This window comes from Zingiber officinale, chromosome 5B (assembly GCF_018446385.1).
Source record: "Zingiber officinale cultivar Zhangliang chromosome 5B, Zo_v1.1, whole genome shotgun sequence".
Lineage (NCBI taxonomy): Eukaryota > Viridiplantae > Streptophyta > Magnoliopsida > Zingiberales > Zingiberaceae > Zingiber > Zingiber officinale.
Genome location: NC_055995.1, coordinates 119,647,490 through 119,655,972, shown reverse-complemented (window position 1 = coordinate 119,655,972; position 8,483 = coordinate 119,647,490). Strand labels below are relative to the sequence as shown.

Here is an 8,483-nt window from a genome sequence, read left to right as displayed (position 1 = left end):
GAGAAGGAAGCACGCGACGATTCCGAGGGACTAGAAGCCATGAGCGGAAGGTTGCTCGAGAAGTCCAGAAGTTGGGTTCGGGTGAGCCTTATTCTAGATGGCTGAGATCACCCAAGAGAGTGGAGCCGGAGCGGAAGACCCGGACCAAGGCGAGCGGAATCGGAGCGGAAGACCGGGACTGAAAGTCAACAGGATGTTGACTTTCTTGGTCTGAGCGCCCGAACTCACCTGATTCCGGGTGCTCGGAACCCTTCAGGGCGCCCAGACCATAATGTTTATCCGGATCGCATTTGACACGATCTGTTATGACGGAGATAAAGTTTTATTCCCCTTTAGGCACTTGGTATGATGGGGATAAAGTTTTATTTCCTTTTAGGCACCTAGAACCCTTCCAGGCGCTTCGACTAGGGCTATAAATATAGTCCTGGTCCTAGAAAACTATACAAGAACACCAGATAATACTTGTAATTGATTCTGTTTGAGTTTAACTTTCTAGTTGTGACATTTAATTACTGTAAGAGACTTCTTTGCCCAGAGGAGATTTTTACTGAGCTTTTCATTTTTCTTAAATTAACAATCTCCCCGGTTGTAACCAAGTAACTCTTTTTGAGCCTCTTTCTTTTTGTCTTTTAATACTTTTTATGCAAGTGTTTATTTTGTTAAAGTTATAAAAGCTCGAGGAAGGTTTTTCGTTTATCTTTACAGGGCTATTCACCTTTCTCTAGCCGGCCACAAGGGACCTAACATCTCTCTCCATAAGACCCCCTATTTGTGCTATTTGTATTTTAAGTCTCCCTTCCTGAATCATCCTTAGTCTTCTTTAAGAAAAATTCTAATTTGTTTAACATCTCTTCCCTAACAACTCCGCTGAAGCATAAGGGAGAAATTATTTATTAAAATAATGTTACTGACATTTCATGCCAAATAATGACATCCTTGTTGGGATCGATTATGTAGATAGAGTGGGGGGGGGGGGGGGGGGGAATAGCTCGGTGCGCTTGTCGTGCTCTTCGTTGCTTGTTTCTTCAAAGGTATGCAGCGGAAATACAAAGAAACACAATACACAACGCTAACAATAGGATTTACTTGGTATCCACCTCACAAGAGGTGACTAATCCAAGGATTCAATCACTCACGCACCCTCCACTAATAAAACACTCATTTTCGGTAACTACCGAAGGCGGAGAAGCCCTACAAGTTCACACTACAAGAAGAAAGAAAAGGGTACAAAATACAAGCAAGAGCTTACAAGTTTGCACAAGGAAACCCTAACCATAACTTTCTTCTTCAGCTGTAGATCCGCCTCTTGACTTGGAAAAACCTCTAAGAACCTTCAAGAACTGGCGATTTGAACTTTGTGGAGAAGCTATGGAGTTGCTGTGAAGATCTGAAATGAAATATGGAAGTTCTACCGAAGGAATCGAACGCCTGCAGCTAAATATGATGCCAACGGTCGGATCCCGATCGATTGGATTGCTCCCAATCGGTCGGGGAGGCTTTGGATCGATTGTCTGATCGATCCAGAGCGCCTCTGTGCTCTCGGGAAATGCCTGGATCGATCGGCTGATCGATCCAGGGCTTATCGCGCAGAATCGTGACTCCCAATCGATCCACTGATCGATTGGGGGCTGTAGATCGATCGGCCGATCGATCCAGAGCTGTTCTGTGCGATCGCGCACTTCTCCCAATCGATCCACTGATTGATTGGGAGGAGGCTTGTCACGAAGAATCGCCTAATCGATCAACCGATCGATTGGGCATGAGCTAATCGATCGGCTGATCGATCCAGCTCATGATTTCTCCCAAAATCAAGTCTAAAGCCTCCTAAACCAACATCCGGTCAACCATGACCTGTTGGTCCATCATGCCTAGCATCCGGTCACCCTTGACCTGCTAGAACTCGCTCATCAAGTGTCCGGTCAACCTTGACCCACTTGGACTTATCTTCACCAGGTGTCCGATCAACCTTGATCCACCTGGATTTCCCGTGCCAAGTATTCGGTCAATCCCTTTGACCTACTTGGACTTCCCAACACCAGATGTTCGATCATCCTTGATCCATCCGGATTTTTCTTGCATGGCTTCACTCACCAGGACTTCCCTTCTGCCTAACTTCACTCACTAGGACTTCATGTCTGCCTGGCTTCACTCACCATGACTTCCCTTCTACCTAGCTTCACTCACTAGGTCTTTCATGTCTGCCTGGCTTCACTCACCAGGACTTCCCTTCTGCCTAGCTTCACTCACTAGGTCTTTCACCTGACTTCACTCACCAGGATTTCTCTTCTACCTAGGTTCACTCACTAGGACTTTCACCTGGCTTCACTCACCATGATTTCTCTTCTGCCTAGCTTCACTCACTAGGACTTTCACCTGGCTTCACTCACCAGGATTTCTCTTCTGCCTAGCTTCACTCACTAGGACTTTCACCTGGCTTCACTCACCAGGATTTCTCTTCTGCCTAGCTTCACTCACTAGGACTTTCACCTGGCTTCACTCACCAGGATTTCTCTTCTGCCTGGCTTCACTCACCAGGATTTTCACTTAGCTTCACTCACTAGGATTTTCCAGTCAAGTATTCAGTCAACCTTGACATACTTGACTCTCCTTCACAATTTATCCATATGAACAATTGCACCTGCAATCTTCATGTATTGTCCATATGTATTGTTTCCATGTATTGTCAAATATTGAAACCCAAACATCAAGACTCAAGCTTGACTCAATTCAAGCTCAGTCAAGCTTGACCTGGGGAATATTACACCAACAATCCTTCTTGATCATGCGTGGAACGTGTAGAAAATAAGATACTAAGCATCTAATTTTTTAATGGGCATACTATATCAAGCTAAGAATCACATTCATTTCATATCCTAGATTTATTACTTATTTACAAAGATATAATGCCTCCATTCTACTTTTTATTATAATTTTTCTCTCTTCTTTTTGTTTCTCTAATGCTGAATGTATTCATTTGTCTTTGGCGATGACAATCACATGAAATTAGATTACTAACCCATTTTTAACTATTCTACCAAGCGCCAGACATTAGATTACTAGCCCATTTTTAACTATTCTACCAAACTATAGACTTGGAATACAGTACTTATCAAACCTACACAAATTCTTTTTTATGCCAATTTGCTTTAGAATGCTTTTGTGGCTATATGGTGATTTTGTTTAACATGTTAAAGTGTTTTTTCTTATGAAACTTTAAGCCTGAATTCCGCTAATATTCATTTTGAAGGATGCAACATATTAAGTATACTAATAGTTGTTAGGCTTAAGATCCGACCTAGGAATATTTTCCAATATGGAAAAGATATATCACTCGTCTCAAGCGGCCGACCCCAAGTTACAAACAGAATTATATTCACTTAATTAAGATAATAAGTGAGCCGTTACAATTTACAGAAATTGTAACTAAATCCTTGCAATTTTGACAAATTCGAGATCTTTCATCCTTGAACCTGAAATCTGCTTGGCTAAGAAAACTAATGGCCATCCAAAACAGGTGCATCGCTTCTTCCATGGCCATCAGAAATCTGCATTCTTGTCCAGTTTGCGCGAAGGGTGATCAACAAGAGTGTGCAAGACTGACAGAAGAGGCCACAGATCAAGCCCATCCACAGCCCCTGCAACGTCGATCACACAAAATTCAGTAGAATTGTTAAAAATGTGTTTGCAGGAGCAAGTGTTTCACCTTGGCCTGGAAGCCCAGCTTGAAGGTGAACAGCAGTGCCAGTGGCATTCCAATCACATAAAAGGCCACTAAATTGGTCCACGCAGCCAGGTGCTGCCAACCGCAGCCTCTTGATACTCCTGCAGTTTCATGAGTCTACTAAATCTGAAAATCTCTGAGAATGTTTTCAGGTATTTAGCTTGATAGTGTACCTGACAATACACCTTGAGCAGAGTCCAGGACTATAGACACTGTGAGCAGAAGAGTCATGGAAGCAAATGCCCTTATGATATCGTCGCTCTCGCTGAACAACTTCGCCCACAAATCATGGCCAAAGGCCAAAAGAAGAACGATTGTGACACCAAGAAACACTGCGAGCTTTAGTGTCACACTGACTGCATTCTTAGCCTTCTCCAAGTTCCTCGCTCCTATCTCATTCGACACGCGCGTGCTGCAAAGAGATGAGATTTAATTTACTGATCAGTTCACATACTGACATAATTAATTCTAACCAGCTAAGAATCTGAATCACAAGGGAGATTAGTCATGACCTAACTGTTGCACTGAATCCATATGTAACCATGTAGGCGATTGACTCTGTGTTGACACTGGAAGCATGGCAAATTTAATTCATGAACAGTGTGTATAAGAACAAGACTGAAGAGGTCAGAGAAAACACACCACATAGCAATGAGTGAAGTATTCAATTCTGAGTTTGGCAAGAGCCCGGCCAGCAAAACCAAGATTTCAAAAGCCCAGTACTCTAAACTGAAGCACAACAAAGAAACACAGATGATTAAATTTTCCTTTTTCTTTTAAAGTGGAAAAACAGAGTAAGCTGCTAACCAAACCATGACAGCGGAGGGAACAGCCAACTTCATGCAAGGGATTACATGGTGCAATGCCTCTCCAGTGAAGCCCTTCCAAGTGTACCTAAACTTGTTGGAGTGCTTCACGTAGATCGCCAGCATAATGAAGGATATCCAGATTGAAACAGAGGCAGAGAGTGCAGCGCCCTTAAACCCAAGTCCGAAGACATGAACAGTCACATAAGCCAAGCCTACATGGATAAGCAGTGGAACCACTGAGCAGACCACCAAAGGGATCACTACTGTTTGAGTCTGCAGAAACCTCAGCGTGCACTGCAGGAGTGCATAGGCGTAGAGGCCTGGGATCAGGCACTGGAGATAGAGGGCAGCCATGGTTGCCACTTGGGGCTCCTGGTGAAACCAGATATGGGCTCTGAGAAGTACCATGAGACGGAGACCAAGATGGAGAAGAAGATGGAGATGATGATTGAGGATTGGAGGTATATTCCCAACATTTTGTAGAGCCTTGCGCCATATGCTTGGCCGCATAGAGTCTCAAGAGCCCCGCTCAAGCCAACCTGGAACATATTGAGATGATGTTAATCTTTGTTACCTATAGATCAAATAAAAAACAAGAAATCTTAATTTTCGTAATCTATTTGATAGTTTAGTTTCAAGATTTCTTATGATCTCTTAAGTTGGCATTATTTTGCCTCCAATTGTAACTTTTTAAACAGCATAAGAAAATATAGAATAGACAAGGCACCATGAGAGCGAATCCGGTGACTGTGCCCCAGGAGTTGGCGAGGGTGGCGCCGGCGAGGTGGAGATCGCCGAGATGGCCGGCGAACATGACGGAGACGAGAGTGATGGCGTAGTAGGAGACGTTGGTCAGGATCATGGGGAAGGCGAAGCAGAGCTGCGTGGTGGCCTCCTCCTCATCTATCAGCGCCGCCACCGCCTGCCTCCACCATGCTCCTCCTCCTTTCGTCTCTGCCGTGATCTCTAATCTTCCTCCGCCGGAAGCAGCGGCCCCACCGTGCTCTTGCGGCTGCTGCAAGGGGGAGAACGCCGCCATGCTTTCCCTAACTACCTCCAAAGCAACTCGAGAAGAAGACGGAGACAATTGCTGGAGGAGGAGATCGACAGTAGGCCTATTTTTAACACTTTAGCGACCAATTTATTTTAACACGAATAAAACTTAACATGTTGCACACGTTAATAAATGTGATTCACTTTTTCAATTAATTCAGGTGCCGATTCCGCTTCTTTTTTATACTTATCACGTATCCTTTATTCCTCATTAATTGTATTCCTTAATTGTATATGAAATTCAATTCTACAATACATAAATTCATTTCTTAATTCAGATATTTATTTATTTATTTATTATTATTGATATTTTTTCCTTTCCATCTCATTTTATAATTAGACAACATTAATTAGCTTATTTAATTAAAAAATAAGATAAAATTATAAACAATGAATCTTTTTTTGGAACCCTTGTATAACGAATATACCAGACTATTTTTTTACTAGCCTATTTAATTATATGTATTAATTTATAAGACTATTCAACTCTTTCCTTTTTAATATATCGAAATATTTTATATGAAATTCTATTCTACAATACATACATTTATTTCTTAATTGGTATATTTATTTATTTATATTATTGATATTTGTTTCCTTTCCATCTCATTTTGTAAAACTCCGTGACGAATTAGTCATGACTGATTCCAAACTATAATAAAGGAGGAGGATTAAGTTAGGTTGTCAATCAACATTAAAACTATGATAAATATTCAATGGATAGATCCATTAAATTATTGTGCTAATACTAGGTTGTTCCCCATAAAAAACGTGTTGTAGGGCTCGACTATAACGCATCGACAAGGACTGCTACATCTTTAGAACTTGGATGCAGTGTTAAATATGCAAGAGTTCACGTTGCATGGTCCAACTATAACGTATCGGTAAGGACTGCTACATCTCCATGAGAACTTGAGTGTAGTGTTAAATAGGCAAGAGTTCTCACACTATACGTTGGATAAGAATAAATATAATAGGAAAACTAATAATCTAAGATTTGGAACACGAAATATAGAAACTCTTACTGATAAATCAATGGAAGTAGTAGATACGATGATTTGGAGAAGAATTAGTATTTTGTGTGTACAAGAGACAAAATGGGTAAGCGAAAAGGAAAAACTGATAGAGAACTTGGATTTAAGTTATGGTACACAGGAAAGAGTAAAGCAAGAAATGGAGGGAGTATTGTTGTAGATAGTTTGTTAAAAGATAAAGTTGTAGAAGTAGTTAGAAAAGAGGATAAAATTATAACCCTTAGAGCACCCATATCAGTTTCCTTATCACTATCTTTAAAATTTAGGACAAATAGCTCACTTTATTAAATTTAAACAATCACTTTTCACTACACATTACATCAACTACCCTAAAATTTATATTATCTTTAATTTTTTTTTATTTTCTTCTCTTTCTTCTATTTTTTATTATTATATTTATGGAATGAGTAAAATGAGAGAGATTGAAAAGAATGAATGGAAGGAGAGATTGAAAAGAAATATTATTTTACTTTTAGGGTAGAGACTTCATTCCCTAAATTTAAAGAATCATTATTCATCAAATCTAAATTTAGGGAATAGATAGGTGATGTGTGCAACTCATGTACAGTTTTGAGCATAAAACATATATGCATTTCATCTCATTTTATCTTGTTAGAAGCATATTTGTTAGTTTTTATTTGGTTTAACATATTTGGACGAAGGATACTGTTTTGCGTTGAATTCTGATGATAGGATGCACAAAACCAGCCGAATTACCCAGGGTATCAGAACAACACGGCCGTGTTGTTGATAAACACGGGCGTGTCGAGGTTTTCAGCGACCAACACGCTCAAGGCGTGTTGTTGAACACGGGCGTGGCGGAGATGTTGAAGAGCGACGCAGGAAGCAGAGGAGGACATGATCGGGCCGTGTAATGAGATTGCTGTTATTGCGGCGATGATTTTAAAAGATGGAAAGGGTCAATCCAATGGTGATACCGACTATCAAGGAGAGGAGGCTCTATAAAAGGGTAGAAAACCTAAAACCAGGGGGGGCGGCGGCAATTGAGACTTGGAGATAGACGACATCAGCAAGGACGATTAGTAATGTCTTTTCCTTATCTTATTGTCGAATTCTCTGGTGTAATGGAGTAGTTGTTTGAATCTTAGGTTAAGGGAGTAGCCCCTAACTATGTTCATGATTTGTTGTTAACTCTGGTTTTTGATTATGCATATTTTCGTTGGTTGTTTAAATTGTTGAATGATGCTTTGATTGGTTTCTGTGAAAGTGGTAATTAACTAGATAGGCTTTGCGGGATTTATGTGACAGGATCCTATGCAAGTAAGAGTCATCTGTGTACGTATGCCATAAGATTGGGGACGGATCAAAGTAGATACATCAGCGTGATCACCAAAAGTGGCCGTTGGTATTTTAGGAATCAACTTACGAATCTGGTGGACGTATAGATAGGTTTGCAGGAATCTAGTGACAGGATTTCAAAGCATGAAAGATCATCTAATTCGGATACCTTGATAAAGAAAGTTGCATTCAAACAAAAGAAGCCAACCTAGGTATAAGTAGTCATTATCGGAGAACCGTCATGATAATAGTTAGAGTGGTGAAACCGTAATCCTAGGATTGTTTTTATCTCTTAATATTTTCGTTGATTTTCGTTCGCTTGAATTGTTGATTTAGAGTAAAATTTCTCATTAGATCATTCGTTTGGATAATTGAAACTCGTACATTTCTAATACTTGACCCAGTCCCTGTGGGATCGATATTTTATTACTTGACGATAAACCGTGCACTTGCGGATTTAAGCAATCAAGTTTTTGGCGCCGTTGCCGGGGACTGTGTCAATATTAGAATATTGCAGTTTGATTAATCCAGATTTCTATGTAATTTTTCTTATTCATTTTCCATAAT

At 40.5% G+C, this 8,483-nt stretch overlaps 1 pseudogene; it reads right to left on the bottom strand.

Annotated features, from left to right (window-relative positions):
- Nucleotides 1-3,350: 3,350 nt before the first annotated feature.
- Nucleotides 3,351-5,655, bottom strand: LOC121987793 (annotated as a pseudogene).
- Between the last annotated feature and the right edge of the window lie 2,828 nt (nt 5,656-8,483).